Genomic DNA, 24,195 nt, shown 5'->3' with positions numbered 1-24,195 from the left:
CATGGCACAGTCCCTCATGGCTTCCCTTGGCTAGGGGAGGAAGTTCCCTAACCCCTTGTGCTTCCAAGGTGAGGTGATGCCCCACCCTGCTTCTGCTCACCCTCCATGTGCTGCACCCACTGTCTAACCAGTCCCACTGAGATGAGGCAGGTACCTGAGTTGGAAATGCAGAAATCACCCTCTTTCTGTGTTGATCTTGCTAGGAGCTGCAGACCAGAGCTGTTTCTATTTGGCCATCTTGCCTGTCTTAATTTTTTTGATTGTTCATCATTTGTGTCCTGATATTTGTGTGTTGATTATGTATCCTGTAACTTGACTGCATTCATTTATTAGTTCCAATAGTTTTTTCTTTTTTTTTTTTGGTGGACTCTGTAGAATTTTCTATATATGAGATCACATCACCAGCAAACAATGATGATTTCACTTCTTTCTTTCCAGTTTGGATGCCTTTTATTTTTCTCTTTTGCTTAATTGCTCTGGCTAGGACTTCCAATAATGTTAAATAGGAGTGATGAGAGTGGGCAACTTTGCTTGTTTTGTGTCTCAGAGGAAAGGCTTTCAATTTTTCATCATTGAGTAGGATGTTAGCTGTGGGCTTCTCATATGTGGCTTTTATTGTGTTGAGGTATCTTCTTTATCTATTTTGGTGAGAATTTTTATTATGAAAGAATGTTGAATTTTGTCCAATGGTTATTCTTTCTTCTTGAGGCTTAATAAAAATAAGACAGTTCATAACTTTCTTTCGTGTATCTTTTCCAACTTTTTGTTATTTTAACAGCCAGTCTGATAGAAAAACTTAGAAGATAAAATTTAAGCTCTTTATACCATTACTTTTACTCTTCAACTCAGGAGATTAAAAGCCTTTGAAAAGAGATTAGAATCTGTTCTCCTACTTTAATGAGCAGAAGTCTTTCCACCACACATCAGTTGTCCAAGATTCAACCCTTGCCTTCAAATGGTTTGTAATATAGTAATATGAAGCATTGAGAGTTCTGTGAAAAACATACACTTTTTAAAAACTAAAAGCATATTTTTCTTTGTTTTCATTAAAATAAAATTTTTAATAAAATCTTTCCAAATCCTAGGAAATAAAAGTAAAAGGTGTCATCCAGTTTTCATTAAAACATTCATGAAATTAAATAGGGAAAGTCTGCATCAGTATTGGAAACTCAAGATAATAGTCCACATATACCAAAAATTGGAGGATATTTCACTAAATAAATCACCAGTTAGACCAGATTTTAAAAACACCATTAATGGACAACATGTGTTTTGTTCCCTGAGCCAAAGCAGCGAAGTCAGAAAGTTGGAGGAGCCTTGACTGACCCCACAGCTCCTGACCTCAGCCCCTACTGGGTAAAGCAGGCACCATGGACTTGCAAAGGGGTCTATCCCTCAGCACTTTGGGCTGTTTTTTGGTGTCTGCAAACCAGTGTCGTAAAAACCATGCCATTAAAATTAATGTAGCAAATTTTCTTAAAAGCAAAATTTTTGGAATTCCTTAAAAGAGAAAGAACTGAAGTGATCTGAATACTAGGCAGTGGGTATGAAGAGAGACCCCTGTTTTGATTATTGGGGCTGAACCAATACAGGAGGTGGAAGGCAGGAATGAGAGGCAGGTGGGGGAAAGAAACCAGGGAATCATATCAGGATCAAGCACACCTTTGCCCTTTTGCATCTGGGGAACAAGAGATGGAGTGAGAGTGGTTGGTGGTTGGGCTTTGGTGAATTAGTTCTGTGACATGATTGGAGCCTGGATCACATGATCTTTTGCCTTCCTGTCCTGCTGAACTGCAGTCCAGCTGTTCTGAGTTATCCCCTTCCTGACTTAAACATGAGTGAGCCTGTGTGCAGGGCTTGAAAGATCCTTTGACATTTGGTCACTACTTGCGAGGGCCCCAGCCACACTTGCTGGTCTGTGAGGGAGCTAAGGAGACTTAATATATGATGACTGTTAAAAAAAAAAAAAAGTGACCTGAAAGAGTTTCTCTTCATGGTAGAATAAATAAGCCTAATGATCTACATGCATGTCTAGACCAGACTGGTATTCCTAATAACTTCCTTCCCGCTCATGTCAAGCCTGCCGGCCCTCTATGAAAAGTCACTGTTGACAGACTCTTTGGCTCAGGAGAGCTCTCCAGGCCCTGCCTCCACCTCTGATGCTTTTTCATCTGGTTTCTGTCCCATGGGCTCCTAATCAGACACTCCTCTCATGGGTATCCCATTTCACGGTTTGACTTCTCACACAGGTTTGTTCCACAGGAGCAAAGGTTTCCCCTTCCTTTGTCTTCATGCACTGAGGTTTATGAATAAGCGTGGCTTCCTCCTGGGGACTCCCACAGACTTTTGTCTGCATCTAAGCCCAGATTCAGAGCAATAGACCCCAATCCCTGGTAGGACAGGGTAAAGTTACCACAGAGCAGGCCAACAGCAAAAGATCCACCACCCAAGAGAAGGGGAACGATACTTAAGGACTTGAGAGAAAAACTTTCTCTGAAATAGATTCGCTGCAGGAAACAGAAGAAAATTTTAACATATATTTGTTTAATAGGCTAAAAAATAATAATAATTTTGAGCTGAGGCAAGAAGAGTTTCCATGAAAACCAAAATCACAAGAGCCAAATTAAAGTGTTTGTTGGAAAGAGAGAATGGTTATTGACACTGCAGATTGTCATATTGTTGACGTAAGGAAGAAGCCTGGGAAGTAATCTCAGAACATGGAGCAAATGAATAAAAATGATGACAGAGAAAGATATTAGAGGGGGAGTAAAGTTTGCACAACCTGTATGCTGAGTAGTTAGTCTTCCCAAAGGAGAAATCTAAACAAAAGGAATAGAATCAATAATTCAAGGGAAAAATAAAGGAAAGAAATTAAAGCATAAAAGAAAATTATCTTCTCAGTATTAAAAACACATCTGAGTCTGGAGATTTAAAAAATATATCTATTATGTGTAAATGAAAGAAGAATTAAGTCTGGAAGACTCCCCTTTCCCATTTATTGCAAGTTTCTCTTCTTTCCAATATAGATCCTGGCAACAACAGTGTCCCATCCATGTTGCAAAGCCTGACTCCAGTCCACCTCTAGCATGAAGCAATTTCTTGTTTTCCTTAACCAATTGTTCTCTTACTTTTAAACTCCCAATGAAGCTTTTATCCTATTCTCAGTAGCAATTATAATAATGAAATCTTACATTAGGCTGATGCCAAGGGGAGATTAAATGTGAAAGAACTTCATTAGGAGGAAACATCAGGAAAAGAAACTGGGGACAGGGGCCAGAGAGGCTGGGAGTATGGGCAAACCCTGATCCAACTCACCCTGCGTGAAGGAGAGATTGGGAGAATCCTCATGTGCTGTGCCATTCTTGGAAGTTTTCATGAGGCTACTGGGGAGTCTAGAGGCAGAGTTCACCAGAGTAGAAGTCCTGCATCTCCCAGCAATGGGCCTGTCTTAGCATCCTTGCTGCACTGGGCCTTTGGCTGGGAGCCGTCCATGACGGCTATCTCACGAATGCTAGACTGAACATGTTGGGGGTGCAAACAGAGATGCCATGCTACAGTTCTTTTCCATGTATAGCCACTAGGAGTGAGTTTGGCCTATTTAACTGCGTACTGCAGCCATGAATTTCAGAGCACAGCAGATAAAGCCCTTGGGTCAGTTACATTTTCTGTAGTTGGAAGTCGTCAGACACATTCTCATGAATGCTACAGTGTTGAATAAATATTAATACAACAATCAATAATAATTCTGGACACCAAGTGCCATGCTCTGCCCACATGAAAGTACACATGCTCACAACACAAAAATGATGAAAACAGCATGCTTACATTTACAGCACAAAATCAGAATGGGGAGACAAACATGAGAAATACACAATTTCCCCAGAACATTAAGTGTTAGTGTAAAAGCACATCCCACATGCTACAGGAACACAGAGGAATAAAAGAGTTAACTCTACCTGGCAAAGCTGGACGTACAGCAGCAGAGGAAGTAAAGGTTAAAATATGTAGCCTAAGCGTTCACAGGCGGAGGTAAGCCTGGAAGAGTACTGCAGCGAGAAGGAAATCAGCTTTGTGCGATAGGCTCCCGTTCATCTCGAGTATTTGCTTTCTTCTCCTGGAATGGGGTGGGGGTGAGACTTTGTTCCTATTTCATGAATGCTAGACTGGACATGTGGGGTGCAAGCAGAGATGCCATGCCGCATTTCTGAAGGAAGTGCTGGTAGCCACCTTGTAGTTTGCCACACTCTCTATTTTCTAAAAAAGGCCAGAGGGGCGGCTCCATCGGCTGTTGTTCTAGAGTGAAGGCGATGGGAGTCAGAGTGGCAGCAGACCCATGAAGGACACGAGACATGAGTGGGAAAAAAGTCTTTGTTTTTATAACCCTTGAAGATTACTTGCCGCAGCAGAGCCTGGCTCCCCAGTCTACCCTGACTCATCCTCTCTGCAGACAGAGGGCAAAAGATATGAGTATGGTGTTTTCGGGGAGCGCCACTGCCCTCCACCCTGGGGCTGTACGATGGGCAATGACAGAGCAAGTTTGTGGATGGGGTAGAATCATATCACAGAGTCTTTTCTGACATGCTGAAGATGTGGTGAAGAGCACACAGGCAATGGAGCTCATTTTTAAGTAGGGGAGCGATAGGAGTGAATCTGGTTTCTAAAGCAGTTAGGAAGCCTGTATAAAGAGTCTTCAGGGAGGGCCAGAGAGAACAGAGGAAGGGGAGGTTTTAGTGACTTCCAGCATACAGACTGCACATGGGAAAGGAAGAGGGGAGCCTCAGTGAATGCAGTACACCAAAGTAGGAGGAAAAGCACTTTGAAGAAGAGCTGATGCACTCAAATTTTGGGGCATTGCATTTGAGGTTCCTTCAGGACATCCATGTGACAACATCCAGTAGATTCTTGGAAACAAGTGTTTGGAGTTGAGACAACACTGAATTGCATCACTTTAACAGCTGAATTTTAGAAACTTTTAATCTTTTTCTTTTCAAAGTATGGCCACTGGGAGTGAGTTTGGCCCAGCTAATTAAAAATGAGGACGAGGATGTGAATTGATAAGCACAGATGAGCCCAGTTTCCGTTCCAGAGTCTAAGTCCCTAGTAACTTTCAGGGGACTTCCCTGTACCCACTGGCCTTGTTTATGAACTTTTTGTTAACTCTTTTTTCTTTAACACAAATGCAAATGGGCAGGTTAGTCTTAGTCCGCAGTATCATTATTGATCCTTGAAGGTCCTCTTCTGTTGTGTTTTTATAAAATGTTCTTTTACCTCCATTCTCCACTGCCAACTCCCACTTTTCTCAGGATCAGCCACTCTCATTTGGTAAATGCAGACATTTTTATCTGTGTCTTGAAGAATGTGCATGGGGGCTCATGGCTTTTCATTTAGGTAGGGAATGCTGTGTTCCGTTTCATTGTGGTTCACGCTGGCTTTCCGTGGCACGTAGACAGGTTTTCCCGTCCCCTCTTCCATGATGTCACTCAGGTTGTGCTTCCTTCTTTCCATCACACTGAGGCTGAAATGAATATCTGCACACATTTACCTCACGACCTTTTGTGGTAATTCCTTTGGTATGTGTAAGCAGAAGTACAGGATGCACGATACACATATTCTATATCTGACTTAGCGCTGCCAGATCACTCCCCAAATGGCTGCACCAGTCCACTGTCCTCCATTCCTGCATGAATGTGCCAACATCCCCACATCCCTGCCAACACTTGGCATTATGCAGCTTTCTAATATTTGCCTATCTAGTAAATATTGTGATATTTCATCTAAAAATATTTCAATTTTAATAACAACTAATAGATTTGGGCATATTTCATGCTCTTGTTTGTGTCATCTTCCCTTTCTGTATTTCCAGTTCCTATAATTTGCCATTTTCTTAAAAATAGAGATTGATACTTTATCATTTTTATTGTTTTATTGATTTTCAGAATTTTCTTTTGTGTCTAGATAACAACTTAGTATCAGTTTTACACCTTTTGTTATTGTTCCACAGTTCTTGAATATTCTGTTTCTCTCTCTCTTTTTTCCTTTTTATTGTCTCTGCTTTTCAGTTTGAGAAATTTCTACTGACATCTTCGAACTAACGGATTCTTTCTTCACCTGTGTCTGATCGACCGATGAGCCTATCAAAGGCATTCTTCATTTCTGTCATCGTGTGTTTAATTTCTAGCATTTCCTTTTTATTGTTTCTTAGCATTTTCATCTCTATGCTTACTACCTTACCCATCTGTTCTAGCAGGTTGTCCACTTTTCCATTTGCTCTTAGCACATTAATCATAGTTATTTTTATTCCTGGTCTGACAATCCCCAAATCTCTGTCATGTTTGTGTCTGGTTCTGATGCTTGCTTTGTTTCTTCAGACTGAGTTTTTTTTTTTTTGTTTTTGTTTTTGTTTTTTTTTTTTGCCTTTTGGCATGCGGTGTAATTTTTGGTGAAAGATAGAAATGATGTATTAGGTGAAAGGAACTGAGGTACGTAGGTTTTTAGTGTCTTCATGGCTAGGAGTTAGGCTGTGTTTACTCTTTAATGTAGCTATGGATGTCAGAGGCCAACATTTCCTCTAGTATTCATGTCTTTATCTCCCCTGTTGTCTTGGGTTTCTCTAAAGGCTCCTTAAATAGAGTCTAGACTTTCAGCTCTTCCCACTGTCATCCCGTTGTTATGCAGAAGCCCATTGTTGTGGTAGGAGAGTGTGTAGTGGAAGAGAAGAATTCCACATACCTGCCATCAGGTTTCAGTTTCTCAGTAAGCCTGTGTCCCCAGACTGTGACCTTCACAAGTACTTCTCAGCTTTTTCTCTTCCTGAAGACAGACAGAAGACTAGAGGGATATCGTGTTGGCCATTTTCCTCTTCTCATTTTGAAGCCTAGACAAGGATGGAGTTGAGTTTTTTCTCACCCCGCATTAGTTAGGTACTGGCAAAACCCATGTGGTTTGGGCTTTGTCAAGATGATTTTTCTTGCAGGAAGTCTTTGTCAAAGAACACAGAATGCTCTGGGTGGGTTTCAACCTAGTTCCTTTTCCCTCTGGCAGAGCATGAGGGGACTATTTTCTACCTTCATCCTGATAACCTGGTGGTGCTTCTAGGGGTAACAGCAAGCCTGGGTCCCCAGGAGATCCTGTCACTCAAGCTAGTTCATACTCAAGCTCCATATGCTAGCTGTAGGCTGCAGTGACAGCTTCTGCTCCCGGGAAGCTGTGACTCTCTGTATCTGCTTGGTTGTCTCTTTAGTTTTCAATGTGGCAATTTGTCCTGTTATCTTAATTCTCTTATGGACCTAAGTAAAGTTGTTGATTTTCCATTTGTTTAGCTTTTTTTCTCATTCTGAAGACAGAAGGGATGATATGCAACATCTTTATATGTTGTACCAGACACTGGAAGCTGCTGCATGTCACTTTTAGATACCATAGATATCTTTTTTCATCTTGCCATGTTTCAGTTACCCATAGTTGTGCTTTACTGAACAGAAACCTTTAACTTGGATGTCATAATATTATAAGGATTTTTGTCTTTGGACTTGTTCTTTCAAATGTTTTTCAAGAAGATTTTTCCTATTCCTAGGTAAAAAGATACTTGTCTATTTTTTTCCTATTACTTTGTAATTTTACCTTTCACAATTGGAGCCGGAATGCATCTAGAATCCACCTTTTCATCTGGTGTTCCATTTTGATTTTCCTCCCATAGCGAGCCAGTTTCCCCAATGGAATCTATGAAACAGTCCATTCTTTCCCATTTGATTTATGGTATATTAAGTTCCCACTTACACCTCCTCCTCTCTTCTGGGTCTATTCAGTTCCATTGGCCTACTTTTCTGTTCTCGTGCCAATACTGCAGTGTTTTGATACTATGTCAATACTGGTAGGAAAAACCCCTCCTCTTTTCTTCTTTATTTTGACTGTGTTATTCAGAAATGTACTTTTGAAGTAAATTATGTCTGGGTTTATCTCTGTGCCTTGTTTCTCCTATCTTAAATAAAAAAGGAGCCCTGAGATTCCTTTAAGGCCATCTTTCCAACAAGCACATGTTTTCCTTTGTGTATAACGAACCAGCTGTTAATGCAGCACAGGCAGGACCTGCAGTTCAGGCTATTTTTGCAGCAGCCCCGTGTGAGCCCACTGCTCCTGAGCCAGGTCTGTGCACTTGTGACAGAGATGGCTGAGGTGACTGATGGCAAGGAGAGGATCTTCTGTTGAGGATGACGTCTTGAATTCTTTGGCATCATTCTTTGCTAATAAACTAGGCAGCCTAAAAAGCCTCTACTTTTGGAGGCCGTCTAATGTAACCAGCGTCTTCTAGTTAAAAATACTGAGGTTCTGCAATGTGAGGTTATTCCCCAAGATCTCACGGCTTCCTCCTGACAGACCAAGAATCAGACCTTCTCGTTGATTCTTAGTTTATTTCTTCAAGCACCCACCATGTTGTATGGCGTCCTTCAGCGAACAGGGAAGGTGGGAATTCAAGTGCTAAATTCTGAGAGATGTCTACAGATAAGTATGCCGTTCATTTTGTTTCTAATGGATGAATGCGAGTGTGATGCATGCTTCAAGTGAACTGTCAAACATGAAATCAAGACCTGACTTCCAGTCACAAGTTGGAATTTCTTTTCTTGTTTACTGACAACTTTAGGCATCTTGGGTTTCAGTATTTCAGTAAAATAAGGTAGATGTCAAGGTCTACTGCAAATATTTTGAGGATAGCAAAGCTGTGACACAAGGAAAAGGACCAAATTAGAAGCTGCAGTGACCTCACTGCCCTACTATTGACAAATGACTAATTGATTCTGTACACACAGCTGCTAGAACCAAAGCGTAGACACAAGACTAGCCACATTGTTAACATAAATCATGTATCACTAAAAGTTAATATGTGGTTTCCTTTAAACAAAGAGGCTACTCCTGCTGACAGAGATATTCATCAAATGGTAGCTGTAATGGAAAAGAGAGGTTATCATGCTGCTTTTTATTAAGGAAAAAAATTACCTAGCAGTAACAGCACATCAAGACAATATACATTTTATTTACTATAAATAATATCATTAGACTATTTTTTAAAGTCTTTGGGTCATCTGCCCTAAGAAAATTGCCATTTGTACTCTTCGGTTTCTCTTTGTTTGCATGAATAGATATTTTACACAGTTGTAATCCTAGTTTGCATACTACTATAAATTCTTCCTTCCAAGCTCAGACAATATTATTAGAAACTATATAGCTTGGTAATTTTTTTTTTTTTTTTTTTTTGAGACAGAGTCTCACTTTATCTCCCGGGCTGGAGTGCAATGGTGTGATCTTGGCTCACTGCAACCTTCACCTCCTGAGTTCAAGCAATTCTCATGCCTCAACCTCCCGAGTAGCTGGGACTACAAGTGCACACCATCATACTCAGCTAATTTTTGTATTATTAATAGAGGCAGGGTTTCATCATGTTGACCAGGCTGGTCTCAAACTTCTGACTTCAGGTGATCTGTTCACCTCGGCCTCCCAGAGTGCTGGGATTATACCTGTGTGCCACCACTCCCAGCTGCTTGGTGATTTAATTTTAGAATTTTTGTGTGTGTGTTTGTTACTTGCAGTGTGGCAAGAAAATTCTTGTGTAACTTTATTAGAACTGACAAGTATCACAGAATGGACCACACAGCTTACTTTGGTCTAGGCAAGGAAGTCTTGGTCTTAATCCAACATGGATACACTCAGGAAGTCACTCTTCCCGGGTCTGTTCAAGTGGTACAGAGGGGCCGAGGGCTCTGCCCCATGATGTGCAGTCCCTTTCCACAACTTTGGAGATGAATCCCAGCCTCAAGTTTGTGCCTACAAATTCTTGCAGCTTCTCAGAATCCTGTAAAGAGTGACTGAGGAGACAAATCATGCAGGAAACAGCCTTTTAGAGAAAAAGTATAAGGAAAAAAAAGTCTTGGTTTTGAGGAATCTTCCCTGTAAAGGGAAGATTCAGCATTAAAGACAGCTTTTCTTGTAATCTACATGAAATCAGTGCATTTCTCTTTCTTCGTTCAGATGAAGTGACACAAAGCAGGAAAGTCTTTTCAGGTTGCACAATCTGTAGAGAGCAGGCTGGTGATTATTCTCCAGTCTCAAGCTATTCAAAGAGAAGAGTCTTCAAATCTGAATCCTAATATTAAGGATGTGGCAGAAACTCCATATCAAAATCTTTATTACAGCATTATTTATAATAATGAAGAACTGGAAATCAATACCCAACCATACAGAACATATCGTTTATTAAAATGATGATATTTTAAGAAGCTATATAAAAGATTGTTTTTAAAGGCAAATAATGAGTGGGATTCTGCCAAGATGGCTGAATAGAAACAGCTCTGGTGCACAGCTCGCAGTGAGACTGATGCAGAAAGTGAGTGATTTCCCCATCTCCAAATGAGGTACGAGGTTCATTTCAATGGGATTGGTTGGACAGTGGGCATAGCCCAAAGAGGGCAAACTGAGGTGGGGCAGGGCACTGCTCCGCCTGGAAAGGACATCTGACCAGAGGATCGGGGGCTACCCCTCTCCAGCACATGGCTCCAGATACTCTGCTTCACCCAAAGCCTCTGCAACCTACAGACCAGGAGATCTTCACTGGCCTGAAAAGCACCTGAGTTACCTGCACAGAGTTGAATAGCAGCCCTGGCTGGTGCCATGGATTGTCAGCACAGATCTAGGCAGATGCATTGGCTGGCTGGGAGAGCCTTTGGGACGGAGCTACCAGCCCCTCAGAGAGTGGGAGTGCTAAAAGCAGGAAGACAGGCAATAGGCTAGGTGGGTCCCTTCCCCACAAAGTCCAGCAGGCTGAAGCCTACTGGCTTGAGGGTTTTGCAGCCAGCACATCAGTTCGAGCTCCACCTGGAAGGATCCAGCTCAGTGTGGGGAAGGGCATCCACCATTACAGAGGTGAGCCTAATCTCTCTGTGTAAGCAAAAGACACAGGAAACCTATGCAGCAGCCAGACTAAGTCCATGGCAGCCCAGCAGCACCTCTATAGTCAGACAAGGGACAAACTCCATCCTCAAGTGGCTCCTCGAGATCAAAGTAGGATAAATCCACAAAGATGGGAAGAAACCAGTACAAAAAGGATGAAACCACCAAAGACCAGAATGCCTCTTCTCCTCCAAGGGATCACAACTCCTCACCAGCAAGGGAACAAACAGGATGGAGAATGAGTTTGACGAATTGTCAGAAGCAGGCTTCAGAAGGTGGGTAATAACAAACTTCTCTGAGCCAAAGGAACATGTTATAACCCAATGCAAAGAAACTTAAAACCTTTAAAAAAAAAGGTTAAAGGAAATGCTAATTAGAATAACCAGCTTAGAGAAGAACATAAATGACTTGATGGAGCTGAAAAACACAGCATGAGAACTTTGTAAAGTGTTCACAAGTTTCAATAGCCAAATCAATCAAGTAGAAGAAAGGATATCAGAGATTGAAGATCAACACAATGAAATAAAATGAGAAGGCAGGATTAGAGAAAAAAGAGTGTAAAGAAATGAACAAAGTCTCCAAGAAATATGGGATTAGGTGAAAAGACCTAATCTACACTGGATCGGTTTTCCTGAATGTGATGGGGAGAATGAAGCCAAGCTGGAAAACACTCTTCAGGATATTATCCAGGAGAACTTCCCCAACCTAGTAAGGCAGGCCACCATTCAAGTCCAGGAAATACAGAGAACACCACAAAGATATTCCTCAAGAAGAGAAACCCAAGGCACACAATCGTCAGATTCACCAGGGTTGAAATGAAGGAAAAAATGCTAAGGACAGTCAGAGAGAAAGGTCAGGTCACCCACAAAGGGAAGCCCATCAGACTCACAGTGGATCTCTCTGCATAAACCCTACAAGCCAGAAGAGACGGAGCCAATATTCAACATCCTTAAAGAAAATAACTTTCAACCCAGAATCTCATATTCAGCCAAACTAAGCTTCATAAGTGAAGGAGAAATAAAATCCTTTATGGACAAGCAACTACTGAGAGACTTTGTCATCATCAGACCTGACTTACAAGAGCTTCTGAAGGAAGCACTAAACATGAAAAGAAACAACCAGTACCAGTCACTACAAAAACATAGCAAATGGTAAAGACCAATGATGCAACGAAGAAACTGCATCAACTAATGGGCAAAAAAAACAGCCGGTAACAAAATGGCAGGATCAAATTCACACATAACAATATTAACCTTAAATGTAAATAGCCTAAATGCCCCAATCAAAAGACACAGACTGGCGGATTGGATAAAAAGTCAAAACCCATCAGTGTGCCATATTCAGGAGACCCATCTCATGTTCAAAGACACACATAGAGGCAAAAAAAAAAAAAGGAATGGAAGAAGATTTACTGAGCAAATAGCAAAAAAAAGCAGGGGTTGCAATCCTAGTCTCTGATAAAATGGACTTCAAACCAACAAAGATCAAAAGAGACAAAGAAAGGCATTGCATAATGGATCGATGGATTACATAAAAGGATCAATCCAACAAGAAGAGCTAACTATCCTAAATATATATGCACCCAATACAGGAGCACCCAGATACATGAAACAAGTTCTTAATGATGTACAAAGAGACTTAGACTCCCACACAATACAGTGGGAGACTTTAACACTCCACTGTCAATACTAGACTGATCAATGAGACAGAAAATCAACAAGGATATCCAGGACTTGAACACAGACCTGAACCAAATGGACCTAATAGACATCTACAGAACTCTCCACCCCAAATCCACAGAATATAAATTATTCTTAGCACCATGTTGCGCTTACTCTAAAATTGGCCACATAATTGGAAGTAAATTACTCCTAAGCAAATGCAAAAGAACTGATATGATAACGAACAGTCTATCAGACCACAGTGCAATCAAATTAGAACTCAGGATTAAGAAACTCACTCAAAACTGCACAACTACATAGAAACTGAACAACTGGTCCCTGAATGTCAACTGGATGAACAATGAAGGTAGAAATAAAGATGTTCTTTGAAACCAATAAGAATGAAGACACAGTGTACCAGAATCTCTGGGACACATTTAAAGCAGTGTCTAGAGGGAAATTTGCAGCAATAAATGCCCACATGAGAAGCGAGGAAAGATCTAAAATTGACACCCTATCATCAAAATTGAAAAAGCTAGAGGAGCAAGATGAAAAACACCCAAAAGCTAGCAGAAGACAAGAAATAACTAAGATCAGAGCAGAACTGAAGGAGATAGAGGCACAAAAAACCTTCAAAAAATCAATAAAACCAAGAGCTTGTTTTTTGAAAAATCAACAAAATAGTCTGCTGGCCAGACTAATAGAAAAGAGAGAAGAATCAAATAGGTGCAATAAAAAATGATAAAGGGGATATCACCACTGAAGCCACAGATATGAAAGCCACCATCAGAGATTACTGCAAACAACTCTATACACATAAACCAGCAAATCCAGAAGAAATGGATAAATCCTTGGACACTTACACCCTACCAAGACTAAAAAAGGAAGAAGGTGAATCCCTGAATAGACCAATAACAGGATCTGAAGTTGAGACAGCAATTGATAGCCTACCAACCAAAAAAAATCCAGGTCCAGGTGGATTCACAGCCGAATTCTAGCAGAGGAACAAAGAGGAGCTGGTACCATTCTTTCTGAAACTATTCCAAACAATACAAAAAGATGGAATCCTTCCTAACTCATTTCATGAGACCAAAATCATCCTGATACCAAAACCTGGCAGAGACTCAACAAAAAAAGAAAACTTCAGGCCAATATCCATGATGAACATCAATGCAAAAATCTTCAATAAAATACCGACAAACTGAATGCAGCAGCACATCAAAAAGCTTATCCATCACGATCAAGTAGGCTTCATCCTGGGGATGCAAGGCTGGTTCAACATATGCAAACCTGTAAACATAATCGATCATGTAAACAGAACCAAAGACAAAAGCTACATGATCTTCTCAGATGCAGAGAAGGACTTCGACAAAATTCAGCAGCCCTTTATGCTAAAAACTCTCAATAAACTAGGTGTTGATGGAACATATCTCAAAATAATAAAAGCTATTTAAAACAAACCCACAGCCAATATCATACTGAATGGGCAAAAACTGGAATCATTCCCTTTGAAAACTGGCACTAGATAAGATGCCCTCTCTCAGCATTTCTATTCAATAGAGTATTGGAAGTTCTAGCCAGAGCAATCAGGCAAGGAAAAGAAATAAAGTGTATTCAATTCGGAAAAGAGGAAGTCAAATTGTCTTTATTTGCAGACGACATGATTGTATATTTAGAAGACCCCATCGTCGCAGCCCAAAATCTCCTTAAGATGATAAGCAACTTCAGCAAAGTCTCAGCATACAAAATCAATGTGCAGAAATCACAAGCATTCCTATACACCAATAACAGATAAACAAAGAGCCAAATCAGGAGTGAACTCCCATTCACAAAAGCCACAAAGAGAATAAAATACCCAGGAATACAACTAACAAATGATGTAAAGGACCTCTTCAAGGAGAACTACAAACCACTGCTCAATGAAATAAGAGAGGACATAAACAGATGGAGAAACATTCCATGCTGATGGTTAGGAAGAATCAACATTGTGAAAATGGCCATACCTCCTAAAGTAATTTATAGGTTGAGTGCTATCCCCATCTAGCTACCATTGACCTTCTTCACAGAACCAAAAGAAACCACCTTAAACTTCATATGGAACCAAAAAGGAGCCCACATAGCCAAGACAATCCTGAGCAAAAAGAGCAAAGCTGGAGGCATCATGCTACCTGACTTCAAACTATACTACAAGCATACAGTAATCAAAACAGCGTGGTACTGGTACCAAAACAAAAATATAGACCAATGGAACAGAACAGAGGCCTCAGAAGCAACAACACACACCTACAACCATCTGATCTTTGACAAACCTGACAAAAACAAGCAATGGGGAAATGATTCCCTGTTTAATAAATGATGTTGGGAAAACTGCCTAGCCATATGCAGAAAGCTGAACCTGGATCCCTTCCTTACAGCCTACACTAAAATTAACTCCAGATGGATTAAAGATTTAAACATAAAGCCTAACACTGTAAAAATCCTAGAAGAAAAATTAGGCAAAACCATTCAGGACATAGGCATAGGCAAGGACTTCATGACTAAAACACCAAAAGCATTGGCAACAAAAGCCAAAATAGACAAATAGGATCTAATTATACTTAAGAGTTTCTGTACAGCAAAAGAAAAAATCATTAGAGTGAACCAGCAACCAACAAAATGGGAAAAAAATTATGCAAGTACCCATCTGACAAAGGCCTAATATCCAGAATCTACAAAGAACTAACGCAGATTTACAAGAAAAAAAATGAACAAACCCATTCAAAATTGGGTGAAAGATATGAACAGATGCTTTTGAAAAGAAGACATTTACAAGGCCAACAAACATATGAAAAAATGCTTATCATCACTGGTCATTAGAGAAATGCAAATCAAAACCACATTGGGATACCATCTCATGCCAGTTAGAATGGTAATCATTAAAAAATCAGGAGACAACAGATGCTGGAGAGGATGTAGAGAAACACGAACACTTTTACACTGTGGTGGGAATGTAAATTAGTTCAACCATTGTGGAAGACAGTGTGGCGATTCCTCAAGAACCTAGAAATAGAAATTCCATTTGACCCAGCAATCCCATTACTGGGTATATATCCAATGGATTATAAATCATTCTATTAGAAAGACACAAGCACACGTATGTTCATTACAGCACTGTTTACAATAGCAAAGACCTGGAACCAACCCAGATGCCCATCAATGATAGACTGGACAAAGAAAATGTGGCATATATGCAGCATGGAATACTACACAGCCATAAAAAAGGATGAGTTCATGTTCTTTATAGAGACATGGATGAATGTGGAAACCATCATTCTCAGCAAATTGATACAAGAACAGAAAAACAAATACTGCATGTTCTTGCTCATGGGCAGGTGTTGAACAATGAGAACACATGGACACAGGGAAGGGAGCATCACACACTGTGCTCTGTTGAGGGGACTAAGGGAGGGAAAGCAGTGGGGTGGGGAGGTTGGGGAGGGATAACATGGGGAGAAATACCAGATACAGGTGATGGGGGGATGGAGGCAGCAAACCACCTTGCCATGTATGTACCTATGCAACAATCCTGCATGATCTGCACATGTACCCCAGAACCTAAAATACAATAAAAAAAAGAAAATCATTTAAAAAATGCAAATAATGACATAAGAAAATATTTATGTTGAACAAGTAAAGATATTGGAATGCAAAATCCCACCTAAACAATGATCCTAGATATATTACAAATTTTTATCAGGGAATAAGTGGTATGTGTGTCTGTGTGTATATGCACATAAAAATAATTCCCAGGAGAAAATATCTGAATTTTCACATTATCTGGGTTGTAAATTTATGGGCTATTTATACACATTTTTCTATATAAACTTATAAAATTCAGGATTGACTACAATTGGTATGTATTACTTTTAAAACTAGGATAAAAAAAGATATTTAAAAAATATGTAAATCTATATTTTGCTGCTAATGGTAAATAAAGCAAGTAAGTGCAAGACGCTGCTAATATCAGCAGGATCCAGCTTCTCTTGATAGCCCTATGGTAGAGGCAATTTCCATCAAACCAGCTACGACGCACAGCAGTTAACACTACCAACAAACTGAGGGACTAGCATGTTTAATGTACTTTATGTAGGAACTTCTGTAGGATTTTAGAATCACATCACAGGGCCTAGGCTTGAGTGTGAATGGAGGCTCACATAATATATGTTTAAATGTTTTAAAGTTTTAAACAAAGTTAACTCTTAAATAAGTGTGTTTGCAGAGATCCAAGATGGCTGATCACTAGCAGCTCGGGCTCCTAGCTCCCAGTGAAAACGCAGAGAACGAGAGGATGCCACACTTTCAGATGAATATTTGTTGCTCACGGACCAGGAGATTCCCAGCAGAGGAGCCCCACGTGTCTCCAGGGCTACTCTTGTGGCCGGTGTGGCGGTTTTGCTGGTGTCTTAGCGTGCCAGTTTTTGGTGCAGAGTCCAGAGATTCCCGGGCAGAAAAGCACCATCAATCTTAACACCGCTATTTTGGCTGGCGCAGTGGACTGCTCAGATTTCGGCGCTGGGAATCAAGAAGTTGGACGTCTGCTCAGAGACCTAGTTAGAAAGTTGGTAATTACAAAGACAACAGATGGATAAATATATAATGAAGGGAAGAAATCAGTGTAAAAAGGCAGAGAATACTCAAAATCAGAATGCCTCTCCCTCTACAGGGGATCGCAATTCCTCATCAGTAACGGAACAAGGCTTAATAGATTACGAGTGTGTTCCAATAACAGAAGCAGGCTTCAAAACATGGTTGATAAGAAACTTCTGTGAATTAAAAGGACTTGTTCTAACCCAATGCAAAGAAACTAAGAACCTTGAAAAAAGGTTTGACGAAATGGTAATGAGAATGGACAATTTAGAGAGGAATATAAGTGAATTGATGGAGCTGAAAAAAACAACACGAGAACTTCGCGAAGCATGCACAAGTTTAAACAGTCGAATTGATCAAGTAGAAGAAAGGACATCAGAAGTCGAGAACCAGCTCAGTGAAATGAAACGAGAAGACAAGATTGGAGACAAAAGGATAAAAAGGAATGAGCAAAGTCTCCAGGAAATATGGGACTATGTGAAAAGACCTAATTTACGTTTGATAGGTGTACCTGAATGTGACGAAGAGAATGAATTCAAGTTGGAAAATACTCTTCAGGATATCATTCAGGAAAATTTTCCCTACCTGGCAAGGCAGGGTAATATTCAACTCCAGGTAATACAGAGAACACCACAAAGATATTCTTCAAGAAGACCAACCCCAAGGCACATAATTGCCAGATTTATTAGGGTTGAAATGAAGGAGAAAATACTAAGGACAGCCAGAGAGAAAGGTCAGGTTACCCATAAAGGGAAACCTATCAGACTTACAGCAGATCTCTCAGCGGAAACCCTACAAGCCAGAAAAGAGTGGGGACCAATATTTAACATCCTTAAAGAAAAGAACTTTCAACCCAGAATTTCATATCCAGCCAGACTAAGCTTTATAATCGAAGGAAAAATTAAATCCTTTGCGAACAAACAAGTACTTAGAGACTTTACCACCACCAGGCCTGCTTTACAAGAGCTTCTGAAAGAAGCACTATACATATAAAGGAACAACCAATATCAGCCTTTCCAAAAATATATCAAAAAGCAAAGAACATTAACACAACGAAAAATTTACACTAACTAATGGGCAAAACAGCCAGCTAGCACCAAATACTAGTATTAAAGTTATATATATTCTAATTGGATAAAAAGCCAAAACCCATTGCTATGCTGCATCCGGACCCATCTCACATGCAACGATACACAAAGACTCAAAACAAAGAGAAGGAGGAAGATTTATCGACCAAACAGAGAGTAAAAATAAACAAATAAACAAAAAGCAGGAGACACAATTCTCGCCTCTGATAAAGTAGACTTTAAAGCAACAAAGATCAAAAGAGGCAAAGAAGGACATTACATAATGGCAAAAGGATCAATGTAACAAGAAGAGCTAACGATTTTGTAGATCAACCAGACAGAAAATTAACAAGGACATCCAGGACTTGAACTCAGACCCGTAACAGGTAAACTTAATAAACTTTTATAGAACTCTCCACTTCAAATACATAAAACATACATTACCACCTCACACTTATTCCATAAGTGACTACATAATTGGAAGTAAATCACTCCTCAGTAATCGCATAGCATTTCATAGGTTTAAATGAAATATTGGTTGGCTGCTCATTTGTTATTTTCTTCCCTTATTCCTTCCTGTTTACATCAAGTATAATTATTGGTATAAAAGAGGTTTTCAATACCCATTACTAAACTGCATTTTAGCCTGGGCAAGAAAGCAATACTCCCATTCTCTCTCTCTCTCTCTCTTTCTCTTCCTTTTTCCTCCTCTTCTTTATTCTTTTTCTTTCTTTCTTTCAAAAAAAGAAGAAAAAAAAAAAGATGGAGCTCTTGTCACCCTCTGATTTCCTCACAGGTACACATCACCCTGTTGAGCTTTTGAGGTGCTACATCAAATCTTGGGTTCCCTCTTTGGCTTTTTGCTCTAGTCATGGATTAGCCCATACCCACATGATTCAGGCTACTCCACCTCTTCCTTGATCACTCACACACCAGGATCACAAGATGAAAGAGTGCTGCCCAGCTTCTCCCATCTCACCCTTTTCCCCACTCCTGCACACAGGCCCCCACAAGGCCACCTCGGGACATCTGATCCCAGCTGATGAAAAAAAAAAATAAAAATAAGTGTGTTTTATTCTCCTGTCTTGACAAGTGTACCTCCTTAATTATCTGAAAGCTGAGTACAATTTAGAGTTTGAGAATTCCTCAGAAGCCTAAGACTGCATGAGAATTGGCAGCACAGGAGAACCAGACCCTGAGCTGTGGCCTCCCTCCTCTTGTACCAACCCATGCTCTCATAGTTAGGCCTAGGGTGCACCTGTGGAGTCAACACGGCCTTCAGTTCCACTCTGTTCCCACTTCCACACGTGTCCTACCACTAAGATGTCACACTGTTGGGGAAGGACCTGTGATAGACCTGTCCAGGCCCCTGGAAGTGGGCTTGTGGGTACCCAGTCCTTGGATTCCCAGAGCAGAGTCCAGACAGTCCCTCTTCCCATTGTGGAAAAATGCTAGTAGGGGGCCAGAGCCAAGTGTGGCTCAGTATATCAGCCATCTTGGTAAATGTTTTATATGTGCTTAGTAAGAATGCCTAATCTGTTGCTGATGGAGTACTCACTTATATTGATTAGGTCAAGTTGGTTGATAGTATTGTCCAGGTATTTTCTGCCTTTATCCAATTTCTATCTACTTGCTGTAACAATTGCTGAACCAAGGAGTCAACAGGCATAATTATGGATTTTGTCATTTCTTCTCTCAGTTCTATCTGATTTTGCTTTATAAATTTTGAAGATCTGTTATTTGGAGCATACATATTTAGGATTGCTATATCTTCTTTGTAAATTAACCCTTTTGCCATTATGTAATATCCCTCTTTATCCCTGATAAAAGTCCTTACTCTGAAGTCCACTTTGTCTGGTATTTACATAGTCACTCTAGCTTCTTTTTATTATGTGTCTGTCTTTTCCATTCCTTTACTGTTATTCTAACCTTATGTGATATTTAAACTGGTTCTTGTATAAACATATAGTTGGGGCTCATTTTTTAAGTCAAATCTGACAACCTAATTTTAACTAGTTTGTTTAGACTATTTTACCATAATTTAATGATTGTTATGTTTAGAAGTGTACCACTTATTATTTGTCTTCTGTTTTTTATTTTTTTGCTTCTTTTTCCAATTTCTTAGGTTTTTTTTTTAAGCTTTTCTTTTAAATTTACATATTGGATTTAGGGCTCTACATCATTTTGTTTTAGTTGTTCTAGGGATGGCAATATAAACATCCAAGATTTCATGATCTACTTAGTTCTGGATATGAGATGTTTGACTTTATCCTACTAGGGGTTAACTGGCTTCTTGAGTCTATAAGTTTATGTAATTCATTCATTCACTTTCAGAAGTTTTAAACATATTTCTTTAAATAGTTTTTTTTGCACCTGTCTCTTTCTCCTCTCATCTGGGACTCCAAAGACATAAATATTAATTCTTCTGATATGATACCACAGGTTTTTGGAGCACATGCCAAACCTGCTGGCTTGTATTTTTAAAAATCCTTTTTAAAAAGGATTTTAAAGATTCCTTTCTCTCTTCATTCTTCAGATTGGTAACTGCTATGATCTGCTGTCAAGTTCACTAATTATTTTCCTTTTTAATATTCTATTCTGCTAATAAAATAGTTTTTAAATTTCAGATGTTATATTTTTTAGTTGTAAAATTTCTACTTTGTTCCTTTTCATAACTTTTTTCTGGTCAAGTAACATTACTTTGTATTCTAAACATTTTTGAAATTATGGTGGTTAGACTCTGAATCCTGTTACTCTCTGGAGAATGTTAATTATTTGTTTTCACAGACAATTCACTTTAGTCTAGTTGTGTTTAGACTAAAATTTCTTTCTCCCCTTCTTTTGGTGATTATTCCAATGTTGGTTCAGTTTTCAATGTCACTGCTATACTCCTTGGGCTCTGTCTTGCACAAGTACAGTTTGGGAATGAGTCTGGGCTCTGCCCCACTTAGTACACAGAATTAGAGGACTTTCTTCTCCAGCTCTCTCCTATATGAGACTCGCCCACAGAAACCTCTTTCCCAGTCCTCTCAACAGAAATCTTTGGTTTCCCTCAGAACTTTAGCTGCTAAATACATTAGGTAAATCAGTGTGAAAGCGGGATTATAAATATCAGGTTGAAAGTCCCCAGTAGGTAGGTTGCTGTGATTTGAATGTGTCCCCCACAAAGCATGTGTTGGAAAATTAATCCCTAATGCAACAGTGTTGGGAGGTGGGGCCCAACGCGAGGTGATTAGGCGATGAGGGTTCCACTTCATAGCGGATGAATGCTCTTATTGCACTCTTATGCATGCATGGGCTCTTGCCCTTCTACTGTGGGATGACAAAGCAAGAAGGCCCTTACAAGATGCTGGCCCCTTGATCTTGGACTTCCTAGCTTCAAGAACCATGAGATGTAAATTTATGTTTATTTTAAGTTTCTCACTCTCAGATATTTAGTTATAGTATCACAAAATGGACTAAGATATAGATCTTTTACTAAGTACTTTCTTCTTCTCTAATTCATTGCACAGATCTCTTCTTTTTTGACTAGGCTCACTCTCCAGGGATTAAAATTTATTTTTTTCGACCTCTGTAAGCTAAATACTATCTCCTGCTTCTCTTTTGAGACCCATCAAGCATCACCTCCTGTAGCATAACTCTCAGGAAATATTCTCCAGAGTCTTGTACCCAGTTCCCTAAGCACAATGCCTCAGTACCCTCAGCTTCTATGCATATTTATTTGTTTTGACTAAATTGCCACCTGCTGCAGTATAGATATGCTCCATTTTATAGATTCTTAGATTTTAAAATCTGCTTTTGACACTATTAATGGTCACAAATGGACAAGTGACACTCCTGAAAAGAAAATTAATATTGAAGAGAATACTAATAAAGAACACAAACAGTTACAAAATGACAAGACTGCTCTTGCCAGGACAAATTTTCACCAAGTGAATTAACAATGAACACACCCTTAATAGTTTTTCCTTAAGTGATTTCAAGATACTATTCATCACATTTTATAAGACACTTTAAAACTAGGTATCCAGAATGAAGAGAAATCTTTTCTATTTGTTTTCAGCAAAGTTTAATCCAAAGGTAATTCAAGCCAGTAGTTTGAAAAATTTCACTTAGCTCTGATAATGATTTAGAAGTCTCATTTAAAGTTTTTTATTTAATAATAAAAGACAAAGTGCAACATATTCAGGTTTAATGTTTATTCTTACTACTGCAGTCAAAAAGATAGTTAAAATGATAAATGGTGATTATAATACAATGAGCCAAAAGTTAATCTTTGTCAGCAAATATATGTAGAAAACAGACAGTATTGCTGAAAATATGAAGTAACAAGTATTAGAACAAACAAATTCTAAGAATTTTATTGAGAAATAGTGCTGATATTTTGATATATATCAGGGTTATGATATTTACTGGATTGTTTTCAAAAACATGGTAAATTAAGAACTTTTTGTAAATCATAAAGATGACTAAAAAGGACATATTCTCAATGTTATTTTTGAAAATGAAAGCAATATTTCATTAAAAAATTGTGTGGATATGAACCAATATTATTGGTTAATTTTACTAGATATAAATAAGGATCATAGAATAAGGTTATAGAAATAATATCACTCATGAATTCATTCATTTTGTGGCCTGAAAGAAAAGTATTGCAGCAAAGAAGCTGAATCCAGAAGTACACAAAATATAACATGATGTCAACAGGGTAGTTCTTATTACATAAATGACCTTTAAGGTATGGAAGAATCTTCACAATAATTTATAATGGCATAGAGAGAGAGACAATGAAAATGTTTAAAATGTTTATGCAACATACATATGAGCTGTGCCACAGACATCTCATGCCAAAGTATTTTCAAAAACTTCTAAAATTCAATACTAGTGAACAATCTAATGCTGTTGAGAATCTTTCCATGTGCTTACTTGCCATATACATTCTTTTGTGAAGTGTCCAGGTTTCAAAAAGTTTTAAAACTTAAAAACAAAATTTCAATTTCTTTTAAAAGCTTCTAAAACAATCAAGGCCAAGAGAAGCCTAAGAAGATAGGACAACTAATTGTAATGTGATATCCTATAAGGAATTCTAGAACGGAAAAAAAGGACACTACATTAAAACTAAGTAAATTTGAAAGAAGTGGGAGAGAGATCCAAGATGGCTGATTACTAGCAGCTTGGGCTCGTAGTTCCCACTGAAAGTGCAGAGAACGAGAGGATGCCACACTTTCAGACAAATATTTGTTGCTCATGGACCAAGAGATTCCCAGTGGAGGAGCCCCACGGGTCGCCAGGGCGACTCTTGTGGCCGGTGCAGTTGTTTTGCTGGCACCTTAGAGTGGCAGTTCTTAGTGCAGAGTCCAGAGATTCCTGGGCAGAAAAGCACCATCAATCTTAACACTGCTGTTTTGGCCGGCGCAGTGAATTGCTCAGATTTTGGTGCTGGGAATCAACAAGTTGGACGTCCGCTCAGAGACCTAGTTAGAAAGTTGGTAATTACAAAGACAACAGAGGGATAAATATATAATGAAGGGAAGAAACCAGCCTAAAAAGGCAGAGAATACTCAAAATCAGAATGCCTCTCCCTCTACAGGGGATCGCAATTCCTCATCAGTAACGGAACAAGGCTTAATGGAGAACAAGTGTGTTCCATTAACAGAAGCAGGTTTCAAAAGGTGGGTGATAAGAAACTTCTGTGAATTAAAAGAACTTGTTCTAACCCAATGCAAAGAAACTAAGAACCTTGAAAAAAGGTTTGACGAAATGTTAACGAGAATGGACAATTTAGAGAGGAATATAAGTGAATTGATGGAGCTGAAAAACACAACACGAGAACTTCATGAAGTATGCACAAGATTAAACAGTCAAATTGATCAAGCAGAAGAAAGGATATCAGAAGTCGAGGACCA

General features: G+C 39.3%; 1 protein-coding gene and 1 non-coding gene across 2 annotated transcripts in view; one reads left to right on the top strand and one right to left on the bottom strand.

The window, feature by feature from the left end:
* SEC61G (SEC61 translocon subunit gamma) overlaps window positions 1-24,195 on the bottom strand; it is a 200,379-nt gene that overhangs the window by 103,033 nt on the left and 73,151 nt on the right. The gene's annotated exons all lie outside the window — the stretch shown is intronic.
* Window positions 9,681-9,884, top strand: LOC135270754 (small nucleolar RNA SNORA73 family). Its single transcript, XR_010338887.1, has one exon. It is a non-coding gene; the product is annotated as a small nucleolar RNA SNORA73 family (small nucleolar RNA).

The sequence above is a fragment of the Aotus nancymaae genome, unplaced genomic scaffold (assembly GCF_030222135.1).
Source record: "Aotus nancymaae isolate 86718 unplaced genomic scaffold, 86718_ANA_hifiasm-v0.15.2.pri h1tg000065l, whole genome shotgun sequence".
In the NCBI taxonomy this organism is placed as follows: domain Eukaryota; kingdom Metazoa; phylum Chordata; class Mammalia; order Primates; family Aotidae; genus Aotus; species Aotus nancymaae.
This window is presented reverse-complemented; position numbering and strand designations above follow the sequence as displayed.